The sequence below is a fragment of the Acipenser ruthenus genome, chromosome 44 (genome assembly GCF_902713425.1).
Source record: "Acipenser ruthenus chromosome 44, fAciRut3.2 maternal haplotype, whole genome shotgun sequence".
Lineage (NCBI taxonomy): Eukaryota > Metazoa > Chordata > Actinopteri > Acipenseriformes > Acipenseridae > Acipenser > Acipenser ruthenus.
The window spans coordinates 3,345,096-3,362,087 of record NC_081232.1 but is presented as its reverse complement, the minus strand read 5'-3'; the positions used below and the strand labels follow the sequence as shown (position 1 = coordinate 3,362,087).

General features: G+C 43.6%; 44 non-coding genes and 32 pseudogenes across 44 annotated transcripts; all 76 read right to left on the bottom strand.

The window, feature by feature from the left end:
* Nucleotides 1-47: 47 nt before the first annotated feature.
* Nucleotides 48-166, bottom strand: LOC131715691 (5S ribosomal RNA). The gene has a single exon (XR_009315362.1). It is a non-coding gene; the product is annotated as a 5S ribosomal RNA (ribosomal RNA).
* A 114-nt stretch (nucleotides 167-280) lies between these two features.
* LOC131713951 (5S ribosomal RNA) lies at nucleotides 281-399 on the bottom strand (annotated as a pseudogene).
* Nucleotides 400-499: 100 nt separating this feature from the next.
* Nucleotides 500-618, bottom strand: LOC131715680 (5S ribosomal RNA). The gene has a single exon (XR_009315361.1). It is a non-coding gene; the product is annotated as a 5S ribosomal RNA (ribosomal RNA).
* A 114-nt stretch (nucleotides 619-732) lies between these two features.
* On the bottom strand, nucleotides 733-851 carry LOC131711658 (5S ribosomal RNA). Its single transcript, XR_009313544.1, has one exon. It is a non-coding gene; the product is annotated as a 5S ribosomal RNA (ribosomal RNA).
* A 100-nt stretch (nucleotides 852-951) lies between these two features.
* LOC131715668 (5S ribosomal RNA) lies at nucleotides 952-1,070 on the bottom strand. Its single transcript, XR_009315359.1, has one exon. It is a non-coding gene; the product is annotated as a 5S ribosomal RNA (ribosomal RNA).
* Nucleotides 1,071-1,184: 114 nt separating this feature from the next.
* LOC131710724 (5S ribosomal RNA) lies at nucleotides 1,185-1,303 on the bottom strand. The gene has a single exon (XR_009312606.1). It is a non-coding gene; the product is annotated as a 5S ribosomal RNA (ribosomal RNA).
* A 100-nt stretch (nucleotides 1,304-1,403) lies between these two features.
* LOC131715657 (5S ribosomal RNA) lies at nucleotides 1,404-1,522 on the bottom strand. Its single transcript, XR_009315358.1, has one exon. It is a non-coding gene; the product is annotated as a 5S ribosomal RNA (ribosomal RNA).
* Nucleotides 1,523-1,636: 114 nt separating this feature from the next.
* On the bottom strand, nucleotides 1,637-1,755 carry LOC131712285 (5S ribosomal RNA). Its single transcript, XR_009314178.1, has one exon. It is a non-coding gene; the product is annotated as a 5S ribosomal RNA (ribosomal RNA).
* A 100-nt stretch (nucleotides 1,756-1,855) lies between these two features.
* Nucleotides 1,856-1,974, bottom strand: LOC131712881 (5S ribosomal RNA). Its single transcript, XR_009314768.1, has one exon. It is a non-coding gene; the product is annotated as a 5S ribosomal RNA (ribosomal RNA).
* Nucleotides 1,975-2,088: 114 nt separating this feature from the next.
* Nucleotides 2,089-2,207, bottom strand: LOC131713388 (5S ribosomal RNA; annotated as a pseudogene).
* A 114-nt stretch (nucleotides 2,208-2,321) lies between these two features.
* Nucleotides 2,322-2,440, bottom strand: LOC131713387 (5S ribosomal RNA; annotated as a pseudogene).
* Nucleotides 2,441-2,554: 114 nt separating this feature from the next.
* LOC131715646 (5S ribosomal RNA) lies at nucleotides 2,555-2,673 on the bottom strand. Its single transcript, XR_009315357.1, has one exon. It is a non-coding gene; the product is annotated as a 5S ribosomal RNA (ribosomal RNA).
* A 100-nt stretch (nucleotides 2,674-2,773) lies between these two features.
* On the bottom strand, nucleotides 2,774-2,892 carry LOC131711103 (5S ribosomal RNA). Its single transcript, XR_009312985.1, has one exon. It is a non-coding gene; the product is annotated as a 5S ribosomal RNA (ribosomal RNA).
* Nucleotides 2,893-3,006: 114 nt separating this feature from the next.
* Nucleotides 3,007-3,125, bottom strand: LOC131712627 (5S ribosomal RNA). The gene has a single exon (XR_009314518.1). It is a non-coding gene; the product is annotated as a 5S ribosomal RNA (ribosomal RNA).
* A 114-nt stretch (nucleotides 3,126-3,239) lies between these two features.
* Nucleotides 3,240-3,348, bottom strand: LOC131715655 (5S ribosomal RNA; annotated as a pseudogene).
* A 114-nt stretch (nucleotides 3,349-3,462) lies between these two features.
* On the bottom strand, nucleotides 3,463-3,571 carry LOC131715654 (5S ribosomal RNA; annotated as a pseudogene).
* A 100-nt stretch (nucleotides 3,572-3,671) lies between these two features.
* Nucleotides 3,672-3,780, bottom strand: LOC131714597 (5S ribosomal RNA; annotated as a pseudogene).
* Nucleotides 3,781-3,880: 100 nt separating this feature from the next.
* LOC131716463 (5S ribosomal RNA) lies at nucleotides 3,881-3,989 on the bottom strand (annotated as a pseudogene).
* Nucleotides 3,990-4,089: 100 nt separating this feature from the next.
* LOC131711923 (5S ribosomal RNA) lies at nucleotides 4,090-4,208 on the bottom strand. Its single transcript, XR_009313812.1, has one exon. It is a non-coding gene; the product is annotated as a 5S ribosomal RNA (ribosomal RNA).
* Nucleotides 4,209-4,308: 100 nt separating this feature from the next.
* LOC131715635 (5S ribosomal RNA) lies at nucleotides 4,309-4,427 on the bottom strand. The gene has a single exon (XR_009315356.1). It is a non-coding gene; the product is annotated as a 5S ribosomal RNA (ribosomal RNA).
* A 100-nt stretch (nucleotides 4,428-4,527) lies between these two features.
* LOC131715921 (5S ribosomal RNA) lies at nucleotides 4,528-4,636 on the bottom strand (annotated as a pseudogene).
* Nucleotides 4,637-4,750: 114 nt separating this feature from the next.
* Nucleotides 4,751-4,869, bottom strand: LOC131712194 (5S ribosomal RNA). The gene has a single exon (XR_009314087.1). It is a non-coding gene; the product is annotated as a 5S ribosomal RNA (ribosomal RNA).
* A 114-nt stretch (nucleotides 4,870-4,983) lies between these two features.
* Nucleotides 4,984-5,092, bottom strand: LOC131714596 (5S ribosomal RNA; annotated as a pseudogene).
* A 114-nt stretch (nucleotides 5,093-5,206) lies between these two features.
* On the bottom strand, nucleotides 5,207-5,315 carry LOC131714595 (5S ribosomal RNA; annotated as a pseudogene).
* A 100-nt stretch (nucleotides 5,316-5,415) lies between these two features.
* Nucleotides 5,416-5,524, bottom strand: LOC131714594 (5S ribosomal RNA; annotated as a pseudogene).
* Nucleotides 5,525-5,624: 100 nt separating this feature from the next.
* Nucleotides 5,625-5,733, bottom strand: LOC131715864 (5S ribosomal RNA; annotated as a pseudogene).
* A 114-nt stretch (nucleotides 5,734-5,847) lies between these two features.
* On the bottom strand, nucleotides 5,848-5,956 carry LOC131714593 (5S ribosomal RNA; annotated as a pseudogene).
* Nucleotides 5,957-6,056: 100 nt separating this feature from the next.
* Nucleotides 6,057-6,175, bottom strand: LOC131714173 (5S ribosomal RNA; annotated as a pseudogene).
* Nucleotides 6,176-6,289: 114 nt separating this feature from the next.
* Nucleotides 6,290-6,408, bottom strand: LOC131710118 (5S ribosomal RNA). Its single transcript, XR_009311987.1, has one exon. It is a non-coding gene; the product is annotated as a 5S ribosomal RNA (ribosomal RNA).
* Nucleotides 6,409-6,520: 112 nt separating this feature from the next.
* On the bottom strand, nucleotides 6,521-6,639 carry LOC131711148 (5S ribosomal RNA). Its single transcript, XR_009313030.1, has one exon. It is a non-coding gene; the product is annotated as a 5S ribosomal RNA (ribosomal RNA).
* A 114-nt stretch (nucleotides 6,640-6,753) lies between these two features.
* Nucleotides 6,754-6,862, bottom strand: LOC131714592 (5S ribosomal RNA; annotated as a pseudogene).
* Nucleotides 6,863-6,976: 114 nt separating this feature from the next.
* LOC131713756 (5S ribosomal RNA) lies at nucleotides 6,977-7,095 on the bottom strand (annotated as a pseudogene).
* A 114-nt stretch (nucleotides 7,096-7,209) lies between these two features.
* Nucleotides 7,210-7,328, bottom strand: LOC131713294 (5S ribosomal RNA; annotated as a pseudogene).
* Nucleotides 7,329-7,428: 100 nt separating this feature from the next.
* LOC131716145 (5S ribosomal RNA) lies at nucleotides 7,429-7,537 on the bottom strand (annotated as a pseudogene).
* A 100-nt stretch (nucleotides 7,538-7,637) lies between these two features.
* LOC131710520 (5S ribosomal RNA) lies at nucleotides 7,638-7,756 on the bottom strand. Its single transcript, XR_009312394.1, has one exon. It is a non-coding gene; the product is annotated as a 5S ribosomal RNA (ribosomal RNA).
* Nucleotides 7,757-7,856: 100 nt separating this feature from the next.
* LOC131715624 (5S ribosomal RNA) lies at nucleotides 7,857-7,975 on the bottom strand. The gene has a single exon (XR_009315355.1). It is a non-coding gene; the product is annotated as a 5S ribosomal RNA (ribosomal RNA).
* A 97-nt stretch (nucleotides 7,976-8,072) lies between these two features.
* LOC131714591 (5S ribosomal RNA) lies at nucleotides 8,073-8,181 on the bottom strand (annotated as a pseudogene).
* A 114-nt stretch (nucleotides 8,182-8,295) lies between these two features.
* Nucleotides 8,296-8,414, bottom strand: LOC131715613 (5S ribosomal RNA). Its single transcript, XR_009315354.1, has one exon. It is a non-coding gene; the product is annotated as a 5S ribosomal RNA (ribosomal RNA).
* Nucleotides 8,415-8,528: 114 nt separating this feature from the next.
* On the bottom strand, nucleotides 8,529-8,647 carry LOC131712182 (5S ribosomal RNA). The gene has a single exon (XR_009314074.1). It is a non-coding gene; the product is annotated as a 5S ribosomal RNA (ribosomal RNA).
* A 100-nt stretch (nucleotides 8,648-8,747) lies between these two features.
* LOC131714589 (5S ribosomal RNA) lies at nucleotides 8,748-8,856 on the bottom strand (annotated as a pseudogene).
* Nucleotides 8,857-8,970: 114 nt separating this feature from the next.
* LOC131716118 (5S ribosomal RNA) lies at nucleotides 8,971-9,079 on the bottom strand (annotated as a pseudogene).
* A 114-nt stretch (nucleotides 9,080-9,193) lies between these two features.
* Nucleotides 9,194-9,312, bottom strand: LOC131710980 (5S ribosomal RNA). The gene has a single exon (XR_009312862.1). It is a non-coding gene; the product is annotated as a 5S ribosomal RNA (ribosomal RNA).
* Nucleotides 9,313-9,412: 100 nt separating this feature from the next.
* On the bottom strand, nucleotides 9,413-9,531 carry LOC131710935 (5S ribosomal RNA). The gene has a single exon (XR_009312817.1). It is a non-coding gene; the product is annotated as a 5S ribosomal RNA (ribosomal RNA).
* A 114-nt stretch (nucleotides 9,532-9,645) lies between these two features.
* On the bottom strand, nucleotides 9,646-9,764 carry LOC131710979 (5S ribosomal RNA). Its single transcript, XR_009312861.1, has one exon. It is a non-coding gene; the product is annotated as a 5S ribosomal RNA (ribosomal RNA).
* A 100-nt stretch (nucleotides 9,765-9,864) lies between these two features.
* LOC131710934 (5S ribosomal RNA) lies at nucleotides 9,865-9,983 on the bottom strand. The gene has a single exon (XR_009312816.1). It is a non-coding gene; the product is annotated as a 5S ribosomal RNA (ribosomal RNA).
* A 114-nt stretch (nucleotides 9,984-10,097) lies between these two features.
* LOC131715602 (5S ribosomal RNA) lies at nucleotides 10,098-10,216 on the bottom strand. Its single transcript, XR_009315353.1, has one exon. It is a non-coding gene; the product is annotated as a 5S ribosomal RNA (ribosomal RNA).
* A 100-nt stretch (nucleotides 10,217-10,316) lies between these two features.
* Nucleotides 10,317-10,435, bottom strand: LOC131710530 (5S ribosomal RNA). Its single transcript, XR_009312404.1, has one exon. It is a non-coding gene; the product is annotated as a 5S ribosomal RNA (ribosomal RNA).
* Nucleotides 10,436-10,549: 114 nt separating this feature from the next.
* On the bottom strand, nucleotides 10,550-10,668 carry LOC131715591 (5S ribosomal RNA). The gene has a single exon (XR_009315352.1). It is a non-coding gene; the product is annotated as a 5S ribosomal RNA (ribosomal RNA).
* Nucleotides 10,669-10,768: 100 nt separating this feature from the next.
* Nucleotides 10,769-10,887, bottom strand: LOC131715580 (5S ribosomal RNA). Its single transcript, XR_009315350.1, has one exon. It is a non-coding gene; the product is annotated as a 5S ribosomal RNA (ribosomal RNA).
* A 114-nt stretch (nucleotides 10,888-11,001) lies between these two features.
* Nucleotides 11,002-11,120, bottom strand: LOC131715569 (5S ribosomal RNA). The gene has a single exon (XR_009315349.1). It is a non-coding gene; the product is annotated as a 5S ribosomal RNA (ribosomal RNA).
* A 100-nt stretch (nucleotides 11,121-11,220) lies between these two features.
* Nucleotides 11,221-11,339, bottom strand: LOC131711492 (5S ribosomal RNA). The gene has a single exon (XR_009313378.1). It is a non-coding gene; the product is annotated as a 5S ribosomal RNA (ribosomal RNA).
* Nucleotides 11,340-11,439: 100 nt separating this feature from the next.
* On the bottom strand, nucleotides 11,440-11,558 carry LOC131715558 (5S ribosomal RNA). Its single transcript, XR_009315347.1, has one exon. It is a non-coding gene; the product is annotated as a 5S ribosomal RNA (ribosomal RNA).
* Nucleotides 11,559-11,658: 100 nt separating this feature from the next.
* On the bottom strand, nucleotides 11,659-11,777 carry LOC131712606 (5S ribosomal RNA). The gene has a single exon (XR_009314497.1). It is a non-coding gene; the product is annotated as a 5S ribosomal RNA (ribosomal RNA).
* A 114-nt stretch (nucleotides 11,778-11,891) lies between these two features.
* On the bottom strand, nucleotides 11,892-12,010 carry LOC131715547 (5S ribosomal RNA). Its single transcript, XR_009315346.1, has one exon. It is a non-coding gene; the product is annotated as a 5S ribosomal RNA (ribosomal RNA).
* A 100-nt stretch (nucleotides 12,011-12,110) lies between these two features.
* On the bottom strand, nucleotides 12,111-12,229 carry LOC131715536 (5S ribosomal RNA). Its single transcript, XR_009315344.1, has one exon. It is a non-coding gene; the product is annotated as a 5S ribosomal RNA (ribosomal RNA).
* Nucleotides 12,230-12,329: 100 nt separating this feature from the next.
* On the bottom strand, nucleotides 12,330-12,448 carry LOC131711813 (5S ribosomal RNA). Its single transcript, XR_009313701.1, has one exon. It is a non-coding gene; the product is annotated as a 5S ribosomal RNA (ribosomal RNA).
* Nucleotides 12,449-12,548: 100 nt separating this feature from the next.
* LOC131715524 (5S ribosomal RNA) lies at nucleotides 12,549-12,667 on the bottom strand. Its single transcript, XR_009315342.1, has one exon. It is a non-coding gene; the product is annotated as a 5S ribosomal RNA (ribosomal RNA).
* Nucleotides 12,668-12,767: 100 nt separating this feature from the next.
* On the bottom strand, nucleotides 12,768-12,886 carry LOC131715513 (5S ribosomal RNA). Its single transcript, XR_009315340.1, has one exon. It is a non-coding gene; the product is annotated as a 5S ribosomal RNA (ribosomal RNA).
* Nucleotides 12,887-13,000: 114 nt separating this feature from the next.
* Nucleotides 13,001-13,119, bottom strand: LOC131713896 (5S ribosomal RNA; annotated as a pseudogene).
* A 100-nt stretch (nucleotides 13,120-13,219) lies between these two features.
* On the bottom strand, nucleotides 13,220-13,328 carry LOC131714588 (5S ribosomal RNA; annotated as a pseudogene).
* Nucleotides 13,329-13,442: 114 nt separating this feature from the next.
* LOC131714587 (5S ribosomal RNA) lies at nucleotides 13,443-13,551 on the bottom strand (annotated as a pseudogene).
* Nucleotides 13,552-13,665: 114 nt separating this feature from the next.
* Nucleotides 13,666-13,784, bottom strand: LOC131712478 (5S ribosomal RNA). Its single transcript, XR_009314369.1, has one exon. It is a non-coding gene; the product is annotated as a 5S ribosomal RNA (ribosomal RNA).
* Nucleotides 13,785-13,884: 100 nt separating this feature from the next.
* LOC131715502 (5S ribosomal RNA) lies at nucleotides 13,885-14,003 on the bottom strand. Its single transcript, XR_009315339.1, has one exon. It is a non-coding gene; the product is annotated as a 5S ribosomal RNA (ribosomal RNA).
* A 100-nt stretch (nucleotides 14,004-14,103) lies between these two features.
* LOC131715491 (5S ribosomal RNA) lies at nucleotides 14,104-14,222 on the bottom strand. The gene has a single exon (XR_009315338.1). It is a non-coding gene; the product is annotated as a 5S ribosomal RNA (ribosomal RNA).
* A 100-nt stretch (nucleotides 14,223-14,322) lies between these two features.
* On the bottom strand, nucleotides 14,323-14,431 carry LOC131714586 (5S ribosomal RNA; annotated as a pseudogene).
* Nucleotides 14,432-14,545: 114 nt separating this feature from the next.
* On the bottom strand, nucleotides 14,546-14,654 carry LOC131715910 (5S ribosomal RNA; annotated as a pseudogene).
* Nucleotides 14,655-14,768: 114 nt separating this feature from the next.
* On the bottom strand, nucleotides 14,769-14,877 carry LOC131715905 (5S ribosomal RNA; annotated as a pseudogene).
* Nucleotides 14,878-14,977: 100 nt separating this feature from the next.
* Nucleotides 14,978-15,096, bottom strand: LOC131713895 (5S ribosomal RNA; annotated as a pseudogene).
* A 100-nt stretch (nucleotides 15,097-15,196) lies between these two features.
* Nucleotides 15,197-15,305, bottom strand: LOC131714585 (5S ribosomal RNA; annotated as a pseudogene).
* A 114-nt stretch (nucleotides 15,306-15,419) lies between these two features.
* LOC131714584 (5S ribosomal RNA) lies at nucleotides 15,420-15,528 on the bottom strand (annotated as a pseudogene).
* A 114-nt stretch (nucleotides 15,529-15,642) lies between these two features.
* LOC131712477 (5S ribosomal RNA) lies at nucleotides 15,643-15,761 on the bottom strand. The gene has a single exon (XR_009314368.1). It is a non-coding gene; the product is annotated as a 5S ribosomal RNA (ribosomal RNA).
* A 100-nt stretch (nucleotides 15,762-15,861) lies between these two features.
* Nucleotides 15,862-15,980, bottom strand: LOC131715480 (5S ribosomal RNA). The gene has a single exon (XR_009315337.1). It is a non-coding gene; the product is annotated as a 5S ribosomal RNA (ribosomal RNA).
* Nucleotides 15,981-16,094: 114 nt separating this feature from the next.
* LOC131714583 (5S ribosomal RNA) lies at nucleotides 16,095-16,203 on the bottom strand (annotated as a pseudogene).
* A 114-nt stretch (nucleotides 16,204-16,317) lies between these two features.
* LOC131715469 (5S ribosomal RNA) lies at nucleotides 16,318-16,436 on the bottom strand. The gene has a single exon (XR_009315335.1). It is a non-coding gene; the product is annotated as a 5S ribosomal RNA (ribosomal RNA).
* A 114-nt stretch (nucleotides 16,437-16,550) lies between these two features.
* LOC131714582 (5S ribosomal RNA) lies at nucleotides 16,551-16,659 on the bottom strand (annotated as a pseudogene).
* A 114-nt stretch (nucleotides 16,660-16,773) lies between these two features.
* Nucleotides 16,774-16,892, bottom strand: LOC131712476 (5S ribosomal RNA). Its single transcript, XR_009314367.1, has one exon. It is a non-coding gene; the product is annotated as a 5S ribosomal RNA (ribosomal RNA).
* Nucleotides 16,893-16,992: the final 100 nt, after the last annotated feature.

The window sequence follows — 16,992 nt, the reverse complement described above, 5'->3', positions numbered from 1 at the left end:
TCCAAAATTTCCTTTTGTCCTCCACACATTTCAATTGTAAAATGTAATGCCTGCAGCACTTGATATTCCCAGGTGGTCTCCCATCCAAGTACTAACCAAGCCCAACATTGCTTAGCTTCTGAGATCAGACGAGATCAGGCTTATTCAAGGTGGTGTGGCCGCAGGCGATTGCATTTCTGCTTTCATGACTTTTATGTTTAGGGAGCTGGGGGTGATTCCTCCAAAATTTCCTTTTGTCCTCCACACATTTCAATTGTAAAATGTAATTACAAAAATGTAATGCCTGTAGCACTTGATATTCCCAGGTGGTCTCCCATCCAAGTTCTAACCAAGCCCAACATTGCTTAGCTTCTGAGATCAGACGAGATCAGGCTTATTCAAGGTGGTGTGGCCGCAGGCGATTGCATTTCTGCTTTCATGACTTTTATGTTTAGGGAGCTGGGGGTGATTCCTCCAAAATTTCATTTTGTCCTCCACACATTTCAATTGTAAAATGTAATGCCTGCAGCACTTGATATTCCCAGGTGGTCTCCCATCCAAGTACTAACCAAGCCCAACATTGCTTAGCTTCTGAGATCAGACGAGATCAGGCTTATTCAAGGTGGTGTGGCCGCAGGCGATTGCATTTCTGCTTTCATGACTTTTATGTTTAGTGAGCTGGGGGTGATTCCTCCAAAATTTCCCTTTGGCCTCCACACATTTCAATTGTAAAATTTAATTACAAAAATGTAATGCCTGTAGCACTTGATATTCCCAGGTGGTCTCCCATCCAAGTACTAACCAAGCCCAACATTGCTTAGCTTCTGAGATCAGACGAGATCAGGCTTATTCAAGGTGGTGTGGCCGCAGGCGATTGCATTTCTGCTTTCATGACTTTTATGTTTAGGGAGCTGGGGGTGATTCCTCCAAAATTTCCTTTTGTCCTCCACACATTTCAATTGTAAAATGTAATGCCTGCAGCACTTGATATTCCCAGGTGGTCTCCCATCCAAGTACTAACCAAGCCCAACATTGCTTAGCTTCTGAGATCAGACGAGATCAGGCTTATTCAAGGTGGTGTGGCCGCAGGCGATTGCATTTCTGCTTTCATGACTTTTATGTTTAGTGAGCTGGGGGTGATTCCTCCAAAATTTCCTTTTGTCCTCCACACATTTCAATTGTAAAATGTAATTACAAAAATGTAATGCCTGCAGCACTTGATATTCCCAGGTGGTCTCCCATCTAAGTACTAACCAAGCCCAACATTGCTTAGCTTCTGAGATCAGACGAGATCAGGCTTATTCAAGGTGGTGTGGCCACAGGCGATTGCATTTCTGCTTTCATGACTTTTATGTTTAGTGAGCTGGGGGTGATTCCTCCAAAATTTCCTTTTGTCCTCCACACATTTCAATTGTAAAATGTAATGCCTGCAGCACTTGATATTCCCAGGTGGTCTCCCATCCAAGTACTAACCAAGCCCAACATTGCTTAGCTTCTGAGATCAGACGAGATCAGGCTTATTCAAGGTGGTGTGGCCGCAGGCGATTGCATTTCTGCTTTCATGACTTTTATGTTTAGTGAGCTGGGGGTGATTCCTCCAAAATTTCCTTTTGTCCTCCACACATTTCAATTGTAAAATGTAATTACAAAAATGTAATGCCTGCAGCACTTGATATTCCCAGGTGGTCTCCCATCCAAGTACTAACCAAGCCCAACATTGCTTAGCTTCAGAGCTCAGACGAGATCAGGCTTATTCAAGGTGGTGTGGCCGCAGGCGATTGCATTTCTGCTTTCATGACTTTTATGTTTAGTGAGCTGGGGGTGATTCCTCCAAAATTTCCTTTTGTCCTCCACACATTTCAATTGTAAAATGTAATGCCTGCAGCACTTGATATTGCCAGGTGGTCTCCCATCCAAGTACTAACCAAGCCCAACATTGCTTAGCTTCTGAGATCAGACGAGATCAGGCTTATTCAAGGTGGTGTGGCCGCAGGCGATTGCATTTCTGCTTTCATGACTTTTATGTTTAGTGAGCTGGGGGTGATTCCTCCAAAATTTCCTTTTGTCCTCCACACATTTCAATTGTAAAATGTAATTACAAAAATGTAATGCCTGCAGCACGTGATATTCCCAGGTGGTCTCCCATCCAAGTACTAACCAAGCCCAACATTGCTTAGCTTCTGAGATCAGGCGAGATCAGGCTTATTCAAGGTGGTGTGGCCGCAGGCGATTGCATTTCTGCTTTCATGACTTTTATGTTTAGTGAGCTGGGGGTGATTCCTCCAAAATTTCCTTTTGTCCTCCACACATTTCAATTGTAAAATGTAATTACAAAAATGTAATGCCTGCAGCACGTGATATTCCCAGGTGGTCTCCCATCCAAGTACTAACCAAGCCCAACATTGCTTAGCTTCTGAGATCAGGCGAGATCAGGCTTATTCAAGGTGGTGTGGCCGCAGGCGATTGCATTTCTGCTTTCATGACTTTTATGTTTAGTGAGCTGGGGGTGATTCCTCCAAAATTTCCTTTTGTCCTCCACACATTTCAATTGTAAAATGTAATTACAAAAATGTAATGCCTGCAGCACTTGATATTCCCAGGTGGTCTCCCATCCAAGTACTAACCAAGCCCAACATTGCTTAGCTTCTGAGATCAGACGAGATCAGGCTTATTCAAGGTGGTGTGGCCGCAGGCGATTGCATTTCTGCTTTCATGACTTTTATGTTTAGTGAGCTGGGGGTGATTCCTCCAAAATTTCCTTTTGTCCTCCACACATTTCAATTGTAAAATGTAATGCCTGCAGCACTTGATATTCCCAGGTGGTCTCCCATCCAAGTACTAACCAAGCCCAACACTGTTTAGCTTCTGAGATCAGACGAGATCAGGCTTATTCAAGGTGGTGTGGCCGCAGGCGATTGCATTGCTGCTTTCATGACTTTTATGTTTAATGAGCTGGGGGTGATTCCTCCAAAATTTCCTTTTGTCCTCCACACATTTCAATTGTAAAATGTAATTACAAAAATGTAATGCCTGCAGCACTTGATATTCCCAGGTGGTCTCCCATCCAAGTACTAACCAAGCACAACATTGCTTAGCTTCTGAGATCAGACGAGATCAGGCTTATTCAAGGTGGTGTGGCCGCAGGCGATTGCATTTTTGCTTTCATGACTTTTATGTTTAGTGAGCTGGGGGTGATTCCTCCAAAATTTCCTTTTGTCCTCCACACATTTCAATTGTAAAATGTAATTACAAAAATGTAATGCCTGCAGCACTTGATATTCCCAGGTGGTCTTCCATCCAAGTACTAACCAAGCCCAACATTGCTTAGCTTCTGAGATCAGGCTTATTCAAGGTGGTGTGGCCGCAGGCGATTGCATTTCTGCTTTCATGACTTTTATGTTTAGTGAGCTGGGGGTGATTCCTCCAAAATTTCCTTTTGTCCTCCACACATTTCAATTGTAAAATGTAATTACAAAAATGTAATGCCTGCAGCACTTGATATTCCCAGGTGGTCTTCCATCCAAGTACTAACCAAGCCCAACATTGCTTAGCTTCTGAGATCAGGCTTATTCAAGGTGGTGTGGCCGCAGGCGATTGCATTTCTGCTTTCATGACTTTTATGTTTAGTGAGCTGGGGGTGATTCCTCCAAAATTTCCTTTTGTCCTCCACACATTTCAATTGTAAAATGTAATGCCTGCAGCACTTGATATTCCCAGGTGGTCTCCCATCCAAGTACTAACCAAGCCCAACATTGCTTAGCTTCTGAGATCAGGCTTATTCAAGGTGGTGTGGCCGCAGGCGATTGCATTTCTGCTTTCATGACTTTTATGTTTAGTGAGCTGTGGGTGATTCCTCCAAAATTTCCTTTTGTCCTCCACTCATTTCAATTGTAAAATGTAATGCCTGCAGCACTTGATATTCCCAGGTGGTCTCCCATCCAAGCATTTACCAAGCCCAACATTGCTTAGCTTCTGAGATCAGGCTTATTCAAGGTGGTGTGGCCGCAGGCGATTGCATTTCTGCTTTCATGACTTTTATGTTTAGTGAGCTGGGGGTGATTCCTCCAAAATTTCCTTTTGTCCTCCACACATTTCAATTGTAAAATGTAATGCCTGCAGCACTTGATATTCCCAGGAGGTCTCCCATCCAAGTACTAACCAAGCCCAACATTGCTTAGCTTCTGAGATCAGACGAGATCAGGCTTATTCAAGGTGGTGTGGACGCAGGCGATTGCAGTTCTGCTTTCATGACTTTTATGTTTAGTGAGCTGGGGGTGATTCCTCCAAAATTTCCTTTTGTCCTCCACACATTTCAATTGTAAAATGTAATGCCTGCAGCACTTGATATTCCCAGGTGGTCTCCCATCCAAGTACTAACCAAGCCCAACATTGCTTAGCTTCTGAGATCAGACGAGATCAGGCTTATTCAAGGTGGTGTGGCCGCAGGCGATTGCATTTCTGCTTTCATGACTTTTATATTTAGGGAGCTGGGGGTGATTCCTCCAAAATTTCCTTTTGTCCTCCACACATTTCAATTGTAAAATGTAATGCCTGTAGCACTTGATATTCCCAGGTGGTCTCCCATCCAAGTACTAACCAAGCCCAACATTGCTTAGCTTCTGAGATCAGGCTTATTCAAGGTGGTGTGGCCGCAGGCGATTGCATTTCTGCTTTCATGACTTTTATGTTTAGTGAGCTGGGGGTGATTCCTCCAAAATTTCCTTTTGTCCTCCACACATTTCAATTGTAAAATGTAATTACAAAAATGTAATGCCTGCAGCACTTGATATTCCCAGGTGGTCTCCCATCCAAGTACTAACCAAGGCCAACATTGCTTAGCTTCTGAGATCAGACGAGATCAGGCTTATTCAAGGTGGTGTGGCCGCAGGCGATTGCATTTCTGCTTTCATGACTTTTATGTTTAGTGAGCTGGGGGTGATTCCTCCAAAATTTCCTTTTGTCCTCCACACATTTCAATTGTAAAATGTAATTACAAAAATGTAATGCCTGCAGCACTTGATATTCCCAGGTGGTCTCCCATCCAAGTACTAACCAAGCCCAACATTGCTTAGCTTCTGAGATCAGGCTTATTCAAGGTGGTGTGGCCGCAGGCGATTGCATTTCTGCTTTCATGACTTTTATGTTTAGTGAGCTGGGGGTGATTCCTCCAAAATTTCCTTTTGTCCTCCACACATTTCAATTGTAAAATGTAATTACAAAAATGTAATGCCTGCAGCACTTGATATTCCCAGGTGGTCTCCCATCCAAGTACTAACCAAGCCCAACATTGCTTAGCTTCTGAGATCAGGCTTATTCAAGGTGGTGTGGCCGCAGGCGATTGCATTTCTGCTTTCATGACTTTTATGTTTAGGGAGCTGGGGGTGATTCCTCCTAAATTTCCTTTTGTCCTCCACACATTTCAATTGTAAAATGTAATGCCTGCAGCACTTGATATTCCCAGGTGGTCTCCCATCCAAGTACTAACCAAGCCCAACATTGCTTAGCTTCTGAGATCAGGCTTATTCAAGGTGGTGTGGCCGCAGGCGATTGCATTTCTGCTTTCATGACTTTTATGTTTAGTGAGCTGGGGGTGATTCCTCCAAAATTTCCTTTTGTCCTCCACACATTTCAATTGTAAAATGTAATGCCTGCAGCACTTGATATTCCCAGGTGGTCTCCCATCCAAGTACTAACCAAGCCCAACATTGCTTAGCTTCTAAGATCAGGCTTATTCAAGGTGGTGTGGCCGCAGGCGATTGCATTTCTGCTTTCATGACTTTTATGTTTAGGGAGCTTGGGGTGATTCCTCCTAAATTTCCTTTTGTCCTCCACACATTTCAATTGTAAAATGTAATTACAAAAATGTAATGCCTGCAGCACTTGATATTCCCAGGTGGTCTCCCATCCAAGTACTAACCAAGCCCAACATTGCTTAGCTTCTGAGATCAGGCTTATTCAAGGTGGTGTGGCCGCAGGCGATTGCATTGCTGCTTTCATGACTTTTATGTTTAGTGAGCTGGGGGTGATTCCTCCAAAATTTCCTTTTGTCCTCCACACATTTCAATTGTAAAATTTAATGCCTGCAGCACTTGATATTCCCAGGTGGTCTCCCATCCAAGTACTAACCAAGCCCAACATTGCTTAGCTTCTGAGATAAGGCGAGATCAGGCTTATTCAAGGTGGTGTGGCCACAGGCGATTGCATTTCTGCTTTCATGACTTTTATGTTTAGTGAGCTGGGGGTGATTCCTCCAAAATTTCCTTTTGTCCTCCACACATTTCAATTGTAAAATGTAATTACAAAAATGTAATGCCTGCAGCACTTGATATTCCCAGGTGGTCTCCCATCCAAGTACTAACCAAGCCCAACATTGCTTAGCTTCTGAGATCAGACGAGATCAGGCTTATTCAAGGTGGTGTGGCCACAGGCGAGTGCATTTCTGCTTTCATGACTTTTATGTTTAGTGAGCTGGGGGTGATTCCTCCAAAATTTCCTTTTGTCCTCCACATTTCAATTGTAAAATGTAATTACAAAAATGTAATGCCTGCAGCACTTGATATTCCCAGGTGGTCTCCCATCCAAATACTAACCAAGCCCAACATTGCTTAGCTTCTGAGATCAGACGAGATCAGGCTTATTCAAGGTGGTGTGGCCGCAGGCGATTGCATTTCTGCTTTCATGACTTTTATGTTTAGTGAGCTGGGGGTGATTCCTCCAAAATTTCCTTTTGTCCTCCACACATTTCAATTGTAAAATGTAATTACAAAAATGTAATGCCTGCAGCACTTGATATTCCCAGGTGGTCTCCCATCCAAGTACTAACCAAGCCCAACATTGCTTAGCTTCTGAGATCAGGCTTATTCAAGGTGGTGTGGCCGCAGGCGATTGCATTTCTGCTTTCATGACTTTTATGTTTAGTGAGCTGGGGGTGATTCCTCCAAAATTTCCTTTTGTCCTCCACACATTTCAATTGTAAAATGTAATTACAAAAATGTAATGCCTGCAGCACTTGATATTCCCAGGTCGTCTCCCATCCAAGTACTAACCAAGCCCAACATTGCTTAGCTTCTGAGATCAGGCGAGATCAGGCTTATTCAAGGTGGTGTGGCCGCAGGCGATTGCATTTCTGCTTTCATGACTTTTATGTTTAGTGAGCTGGGGGTGATTCCTCCAAAATTTCCTTTTGTCCTCCACACATTTCAATTGTAAAATGTAATTACAAAAATGTAATGCCTGCAGCACTTGATATTCCCAGGTGGTCTCCCATCCAAGTACTAACCAAGCCCAACATTGCTTAGTTTGTGAGATCAGACGAGATCAGGCTTTTTCAAGGTGGTGTGGCCGCTGGCGATTGCATTTCTGCTTTCATGACTTTTATGTTTAGTGAGCTGTGGGTGATTCCTCCAAAATTTCCTTTTGTCCTTCACTCATTTCAATTGTAAAATGTAATGCCTGCAGCACTTGATATTCCCAGGTGGTCTCCCATCCAAGTACTAACCAAGCCCAACATTGCTTAGCTTCTGAGATCAGGCTTATTCAAGGTGGTGTGGCCTCAGGCGATTGCATTTCTGCTTTCATGACTTTTATGTTTAGTGAGCTGGGGGTGATTCCTCCAAAATTTCCTTTTGTCCTCCACACATTTCAATTGTAAAATGTAATGCCTGCAGCACTTGATATTCCCAGGTGGTCTCCCATCCAAGTACTAACCAAGCCCAACATTGCTTAGCTTCTGAGATCAGACGAGATCAGGCTTATTCAAGGTGGTGTTGCCGCAGGCGATTGCATTTCTGCTTTCATGACTTTTATGTTTAGTGAGCTGGGGGTGATTCCTCCAAAATTTCCTTTTGTCCTCCACACATTTCAATTGTAAAATGTAATGCCTGCAGCACTTGATATTCCCAGGTGGTCTCCCATCCAAGTACTAACCAAGCCCAACATTGCTTAGCTTCTGAGATCAGACGAGATCAGGCTTATTCAAGGTGGTGTGGCCGCAGGCGATTGCATTTCTGCTTTCATGACTTTTATGTTTAGGGAGCTGGGGGTGATTCCTCCAAAATTTCCTTTTGTCCACACATTTCAATTGTAAAATGTAATGCCTGCAGCACTTGATATTCCCAGGTGGTCTCCCATCCAAGTACTAACCAAGCCCAACATTGCTTAGCTTCTGAGATCAGGCTTATTCAAGGTGGTGTGGCCGCAGGCGATTGCATTTCTGCTTTCATGACTTTTATGTTTAGTGAGCTGGGGGTGATTCCTCCAAAATTTCCTTTTGTCCTCCACACATTTCAATTGTAAAATGTAATTACAAAAATGTAATGCCTGCAGCACTTGATATTCCCAGGTGGTCTCCCATCCAAGTACTAACCAAGCCCAACATTGCTTAGCTTCTGAGATCAGACGAGATCAGGCTTATTCAAGGTGGTGTGGCCGCAGGCGATTGCATTTCTGCTTTCATGACTTTTATGTTTAGTGAGCTGGGGGTGATTCCTCCAAAATTTCCTTTTGGCCTCCACACATTTCAATTGTAAAATGTAATTACAAAAATGTAATGCCTGCAGCACTTGACATTCCCAGGTGGTCTTCCATCCAAGTACTAACCAAGCCCAACATTGCTTAGCTTCTGAGATCAGACGAGATCAGGCTTATTCAAGGTGGTGTGGCCGCAGGCGATTGCATATCTGCTTTCATGACTTTTATGTTTAGTGAGCTGGGGGTGTTTCCTCCAAAATTTCCTTTTGTCCTCCACACATTTCAATTGTAAAATGTAATGCCTGCAGCACTTGATATTCCCAGGTGGTCTCCCATCCAAGTACTAACCAAGCCCAACATTGCTTAGCTTCTGAGATCAGGCTTATTCAAGGTGGTGTGGCCGCAGGCGATTGCATTTCTGCTTTCATGACTTTTATGTTTAGTGAGCTGGGGGTGATTCCTCCAAAATTTCCTTTTGTCCTCCACACATTTCAATTGTAAAATGTAATTACAAAAATGTAATGCCTGCAGCACTTGATATTCAAAGGTGGTCTCCCATCCAAGTACTAACCAAGCCCAACATTGCTTAGCTTCTGAGATCAGGCTTATTCAAGGTGGTGTGGCCGCAGGCGATTGCATTTCTGCTTTCATGACTTTTATGTTTAGTGAGCTGGGGGTGATTCCTCCAAAATTTCCTTTTGTCCTCCACACATTTCAATTGTAAAATGTAATTACAAAAATGTAATGCCTGCAGCACTTGATATTCCCAGGTGGTCTTCCATCCAAGTACTAACCAAGCCCAACATTGCTTAGCTTCTGAGATCAGACGAGATCAGGCTTATTCAAGGTGGTGTGGCCGCAGGCGATTGCATTTCTGCTTTCATGACTTTTATGTTTAGTGAGCTGGGGGTGATTCCTCCAAAATTTCCTTTTGTCCTCCACACATTTCAATTGTAAAATGTAATGCCTGCAGCACTTGATATTCCCAGGTGGGCTCCCATCCAAGTACTAACCAAGCCCAACATTGCTTAGCTTCTGAGATCAGACGAGATCAGGCTTATTCAAGGTGGTGTGGCCGCAGGCGATTGCATTTCTGCTTTCATGACTTTTATGTTTAGTGAGCTGGGGGTGATTCCTCCAAAATTTCCTTTTGTCCTCCACACATTTCAATTGTAAAATGTAATTACAAAAATGTAATGCCTGCAGCACTTGATATTCCCAGGTGGTCTTCCATCCAAGTACTAACCAAGCCCAACATTGCTTAGCTTCTGAGATCAGACGAGATCAGGCTTATTCAAGGTGGTGTGGCCGCAGGCGATTGCATTTCTGCTTTCATGACTTTTATGTTTAGTGAGCTGGGGGTGATTCCTCCAAAATTTCCTTTTGTCCTCCACACATTTCAATTGTAAAATGTAATGCCTGCAGCACTTGATATTCCCAGGTGGGCTCCCATCCAAGTACTAACCAAGCCCAACATTGCTTAGCTTCTGAGATCAGACGAGATCAGGCTTATTCAAGGTGGTGTGGCCGCAGGCGATTGCATTTCTGCTTTCATGACTTTTATGTTTAGTGAGCTGGGGGTGATTCCTCCAAAATTTCCTTTTGTCCTCCACACATTTCAATTGTAAAATGTAATTACAAAAATGTAATGCCTGCAGCACTTGATATTCCCAGGTGGTCTCCCATCCAAGTACTAACCAAGCCCAACATTGCTTAGCTTCTGAGATCAGACGAGATCAGGCTTATTCAAGGTGGTGTGGCCGCAGGCGATTGCATTTCTGCTTTCATGACTTTTATGTTTAGTGAGCTGGGGGTGATTCCTCCAAAATTTCCTTTTGTCCTCCACACATTTCAATTGTAAAATGTAATGCCTGCAGCACTTGATATTCCCTGGTGGTCTCCCATCCAAGTACTAACCAAGCCCAACATTGCTTAGCTTCTGAGATCAGACGAGATCAGGCTTATTCAAGGTGGTGTGGCCGCAGGCGATTGCATTTCTGCTTTCATGAATTTTATGTTTAGTGAGCTGGGGGTGATTCCTCCAAAATTTCCTTTTGTCCTCCACACATTTCAATTGTAAAATGTAATTACAAAAATGTAATGCCTGCAGCACTTGATATTCCCAGGTGGTCTCCCATCCAAGTACTAACCAAGCCCAACATTGCTTAGCTTCTGAGATCAGACGAGATCAGGCTTATTCAAGGTGGTGTGGCCGCAGGCGATTGCATTTCTGCTTTCATGACTTTTATGTTTAGTGAGCTGGGGGTGATTCCTCCAAAATTTCCTTTTGTCCTCCACACATTTCAATTGTAAAATGTAATGCCTGCAGCACTTGATATTCCCAGGTGGTCTCCCATCCAAGTACTAACCAAGCCCAACATTGCTTAGCTTCTGAGATCAGACGAGATCAGGCTTATTCAAGGTGGTGTGGCCGCAGGCGATTGCATTTCTGCTTTCATGACTTTTATGTTTAGTGAGCTGGGGGTGATTCCTCCAAAATTTCCTTTTGGCCTACACACATTTCAATTGTAAAATGTAATTACAAAAATGTAATGCCTGCAGCACTTGATATTCCCAGGTGGTCTCCCATCCAAGTACTAACCAAGCCCAACATTGCTTAGCTTCTGAGATCAGACGAGATCAGGCTTATTCAAGGTGGTGTGGCCGCAGGCGATTGCATTTCTGCTTTCATGACTTTTATGTTTAGTGAGCTGGGGGTGATTCCTCCAAAATTTCCTTTTGTCCTCCACACATTTCAATTGTAAAATGTAATGCCTGCAGCACTTGATATTCCCTGGTGGTCTCCCATCCAAGTACTAACCAAGCCCAACATTGCTTAGCTTCTGAGATCAGACGAGATCAGGCTTATTCAAGGTGGTGTGGCCACAGGCGATTGCTTTTTTGCTTTCATGACTTTTATGTTTAGTGAGCTGGGGGCGATTCCTCCAAAATTTCCTTTTGGCCTCCACACATTTCAATTGTAAAATGTAATGCCTGCAGCACTTGATATTCCCAGGTGGTCTCCCATCCAAGTACTAACCAAGCCCAACATTGCTTAGCTTCTGAGATCAGACGAGATCAGGCTTATTCAAGGTGGTGTGGCCGCAGGCGATTGCATTTCTGCTTTCATGACTTTTATTTTTAGTGAGCTGGGGGTGATTCCTCCAAAATTTCCTTTTGTCCTCCACACATTTCAATTGTAAAATGTAATGCCTGCAGCACTTGATATTACCAGGTGGTCTCCCATCCAAGTACTAACCAAGCCCAACATTGCTTAGCTTCTGAGATCAGACGAGATCAGGCTTATTCAAGGTGGTGTGGCCGCAGGCGGTTGCATTTCTGCTTTCATGACTTTAATGTTTAGTGAGCTGGGGGTGATTCCTCCAAAATTTCCTTTTGTCCTCCACACATTTCAATTGTAAAATGTAATTACAAAAATGTAATGCCTGCAGCACTTGATATTCCCAGGTGGTCTCCCATCCAAGTACTAACCAAGCCCAACATTGCTTAGCTTCTGAGATCAGACGAGATCAGGCTTATTCAAGGTGGTGTGGCCGCAGGCGATTGCATTTCTGCTTTCATGACTTTTATGTTTAGGGAGCTGGGGGTGATTCCTCCAAAATTTCCTTTTGTCCTCCACACATTTCAATTGTAAAATGTAATGCCTGCAGCACTTGATATTCCCAGGTGGTCTCCCATCCAAGTACTAACCAAGCCCAACATTGCTTAGCTTCTGAGATCAGACGAGATCAGGCTTATTCAAGGTGGTGTGGCCGCAGGCGATTGCATTTCTGCTTTCATGACTTTTATGTTTAGGGAGCTGGGGGTGATTCCTCCAAAATTTCCTTTTGGCCTCCACACATTTCAATTGTAAAATGTAATGCCTGCAGCACTTGATATTCCCAGGTGGTCTCCCATCCAAGTACTAACCAAGCCCAACATTGCTTAGCTTCTGAGATCAGACAAGATCAGGCTTATTCAAGGTGGTGTGGCCGCAGGCGATTGCATTTCTGCTTTCATGACTTTTATGTTTAGTGAGCTGGGGGTGATTCCTCCAAAATTTCCTTTTGTCCTCCACACATTTCAATTGTAAAATGTAATGCCTGCAGCACTTGATATTCCCAGGTGGTCTCCCATCCAAGTACTAACCAAGCCCAACATTGCTTAGCTTCTGAGATCAGACGAGATCAGGCTTATTCAAGGTGGTGTGGCCGCAGGCGATTGCATTTCTGCTTTCATGACTTTTATGTTTAGTGAGCTGGGGGTGATTCCTCCAAAATTTCCTTTTGTCCTCCACACATTTCAATTGTAAAATGTAATGCCTGCAGCACTTGATATTCCCAGGTGGTCTCCCATCCAAGTACTAACCAAGCCCAACATTGCTTAGCTTCTGAGATCAGACGAGATCAGGCTTATTCAAGGTGGTGTGGCCGCAGGCGATTGCATTTCTGCTTTCATGACTTTTATGTTTAGTGAGCTGGGGGTGAGTCCTCCAAAATTTCCTTTTTTCCTCCACACATTTCAATTGTAAAATGTAATTACAAAAATGTAATGCCTGCAGCACTTGATATTCCCAGGTGGTCTCCCATCCAAGTACTAACCAAGCCCAACATTTCTTAGCTTCTGAGATCAGAAGCGATCAGGCTTATTCAAGGTGGTGTGGCCGCAGGAGATTGCATTTCTGCTTTCATGACTTTTATGTTTAGTGAGCTGGGGGTGATTCCTCCAAAATTTCCTTTTGTCCTCCACACATTTCAATTGTAAAATGTAATGCCTGCAGCACTTGATATTCCCAGGTGGTCTCCCATCCAAGTACTAACCAAGCCCAACATTGCTTAGCTTCTGAGATCAGGCTTATTCAAGGTGGTGTGGCCGCAGGCGATTGCATTTCTGCTTTCATGACTTTTATGTTTAGTGAGCTGGGGGTGATTCCTCCAAAATTTCCTTTTGTCCTCCACACATTTCAATTGTAAAATTTAATTACAAAAATGTAATGCCTGCAGCACTTGATATTCCCAGGTGGTCTCCCATCCAAGTACTAACCAAGCCCAACATTGCTTAGCTTCTGAGATCAGGCTTATTCAAGGTGGTGTGGCCGCAGGCGATTGCATTTCTGCTTTCATGACTTTTATGTTTAGTGAGCTGGGGGTGATTCCTCCAAAATTTCCTTTTGTCCTCCACACATTTCAATTGTAAAATGTAATTACAAAAATGTAATGCCTGCAGCACTTGATATTCCCAGGTGGTCTCCCATCCAAGTACTAACCAAGCCCAACATTGCTTAGCTTCTGAGATCAGACGAGATCAGGCTTATTCAAGGTGGTGTGGCCGTAGGCGATTGCATTTCTGCTTTCATGACTTTTATGTTTAGGGAGCTGGGGGTGATTCCTCCAAAATTTCCTTTTGTCCTCCACACATTTCAATTGTAAAATGTAATGCCTGCAGCACTTGATATTCCCAGGTGGTCTCCCATCCAAGTACTAACCAAGCCCAACATTGCTTAGCTTCTGAGATCAGACGAGATCAGGCTTATTCAAGGTGGTGTGGCCGCAGGCGATTGCATTTCTGCTTTCATGACTTTTATGTTTAGGGAGCTGGGGGTGATTCCTCCAAAATTTCCTTTTGGCCTCCACACATTTCAATTGTAAAATGTAATGCCTGCAGCACTTGATATTCCCAGGTGGTCTCCCATCCAAGTACTAACCAAGCCCAACATTGCTTAGCTTCTGAGATCAGACGAGATCAGGCTTATTCAAGGTGGTGTGGCCGCAGGCGATTGCATTTCTGCTTTCATGACTTTTATGTTTAGGGAGCTGGGGGTGATTCCTCCAAAATTTCCTTTTGGCCTCCACACATTTCAATTGTAAAATGTAATGCCTGCAGCACTTGATATTCCCAGGTGGTCTCCCATCCAAGTACTAACCAAGCCCAACATTGCTTAGCTTCTGAGATCAGGCTTATTCAAGGTGGTGTGGCCGCAGGCGATTGCATTTCTGCTTTCATGACTTTTATGTTTAGTGAGCTGGGGGTGATTCCTCCAAAATTTCCTTTTGTCCTCCACACATTTCAATTGTAAAATGTAATTACAAAAATGTAATGCCTGCAGCACTTGATATTCCCAGGTGGTCTCCCATCCAAGTAGTAACCAAGCCCAACTTTGCTTAGCTTCTGAGATCAGGCTTATTCAAGGTGGTGTGGCCGCAGGCGATTGCATTTCTGCTTTCATGACTTTTATGTTTAGTGAGCTGGGGGTGATTCCTCCAAAATTTCCTTTTGTCCTCCACACATTTCAATTGTAAAATGTAATTACAAAAATGTAATGCCTGCAGCACTTGATATTCCCAAGTGGTCTTCCATCCAAGTACTAACCAAGCCCAACATTGCTTAGCTTCTGAGATCAGGCTTATTCAAGGTGGTGTGGCCGCAGGCGGTTGCATTCCTGCTTTCATGACTTTTATGTTTAGTGAGCTGGGGGTGATTCCTCCAAAATTTCCTTTTGTCCTCCACACATTTCAATTGTAAAATGTAATGCCTGCAGCACTTGATATTCCCAGGTGGTCTCCCATCCAAGTACTAACCAAGCCCAACATTTCTTAGCTTCTGAGATCAGAAGCGATCAGGCTTATTCAAGGTGGTGTGGCCGCAGGAGATTGCATTTCTGCTTTCATGACTTTTATGTTTAGTGAGCTGGGGGTGATTCCTCCAAAATTTCCTTTTGTCCTCCACACATTTCAATTGTAAAATGTAATGCCTGCAGCACTTGATATTCCCAGGTGGTCTCCCATCCAAGTACTAACCAAGCCCAACATTGCTTAGCTTCTGAGATCAGGCTTATTCAAGGTGGTGTGGCCGCAGGCGATTGCATTTCTGCTTTCATGACTTTTATGTTTAGTGAGCTGGGGGTGATTCCTCCAAAATTTCCTTTTGTCCTCCACACATTTCAATTGTAAAATTTAATTACAAAAATGTAATGCCTGCAGCACTTGATATTCCCAGGTGGTCTCCCATCCAAGTACTAACCAAGCCCAACATTGCTTAGCTTCTGAGATCAGGCTTATTCAAGGTGGTGTGGCCGCAGGCGATTGCATTTCTGCTTTCATGACTTTTATGTTTAGTGAGCTGGGGGTGATTCCTCCAAAATTTCCTTTTGTCCTCCACACATTTCAATTGTAAAATGTAATTACAAAAATGTAATGCCTGCAGCACTTGATATTCCCAGGTGGTCTCCCATCCAAGTACTAACCAAGCCCAACATTGCTTAGCTTCTGAGATCAGACGAGATCAGGCTTATTCAAGGTGGTGTGGCCGTAGGCGATTGCATTTCTGCTTTCATGACTTTTATGTTTAGGGAGCTGGGGGTGATTCCTCCAAAATTTCCTTTTGTCCTCCACACATTTCAATTGTAAAATGTAATGCCTGCAGCACTTGATATTCCCAGGTGGTCTCCCATCCAAGTACTAACCAAGCCCAACATTGCTTAGCTTCTGAGATCAGACGAGATCAGGCTTATTCAAGGTGGTGTGGCCGCAGGCGATTGCATTTCTGCTTTCATGACTTTTATGTTTAGTGAGCTGGGGGTGATTCCTCCAAAATTTCCTTTTGTCCTCCACACATTTCAATTGTAAAATGTAATTACAAAAATGTAATGCCTGCAGCACTTGATATTCCCAGGTGGTCTCCCATCCAAGTACTAACCAAGCCCAACATTGCTTAGCTTCTGAGATCAGGCTTATTCAAGGTGGTGTGGCCGCAGGCGATTGCATTTCTGCTTTCATGACTTTTATGTTTAGTGAGCTGGGGGTGATTCCTCCAAAATTTCCTTTTGTCCTCCACACATTTCAATTGTAAAATGTAATTACAAAAATGTAATGCCTGCAGCACTTGATATTCCCAGGTGGTCTCCCATCCAAGTACTAACCAAGCCCAACATTGCTTAGCTTCTGAGATCAGACGAGATCAGGCTTATTCAAGGTGGTGTGGCCGCAGGCGATTGCATTTCTGCTTTCATGACTTTTATGTTTAGTGAGCTGGGGGTGATTCCTCCAAAATTTCCTTTTGTCCTCCACACATTTCAATTGTAAAATGTAATTACAAAAATGTAATGCCTGCAGCACTTGATATTCCCAGGTGGTCTCCCATCCAAGTACTAACCAAGCCCAACATTGCTTAGCTTCTGAGATCAGGCTTATTCAAGGTGGTGTGGCCGCAGGCGATTGCATTTCTGCTTTCATGACTTTTATGTTTAGTGAGCTGGGGGTGATTCCTCCAAAATTTCCTTTTGTCCTCCACACATTTCAATTGTAAAATGTAATTACAAAAATGTAATGCCTGCAGCACTTGATATTCCCAGGTGGTCTCCCATCCAAGTACTAACCAAGCCCAACATTGCTTAGCTTCTGAGATCAGACGAGATCAGGCTTATTCAAGGTGGTGTGGCCGTAGGCGATTGCATTTCTGCTTTCATGACTTTTATGTTTAGGGAGCTGGGGGTGATTCCTCCAAAATTTCCTTTTGTCCTCCACACATTTCAATTGTAAAATGTAA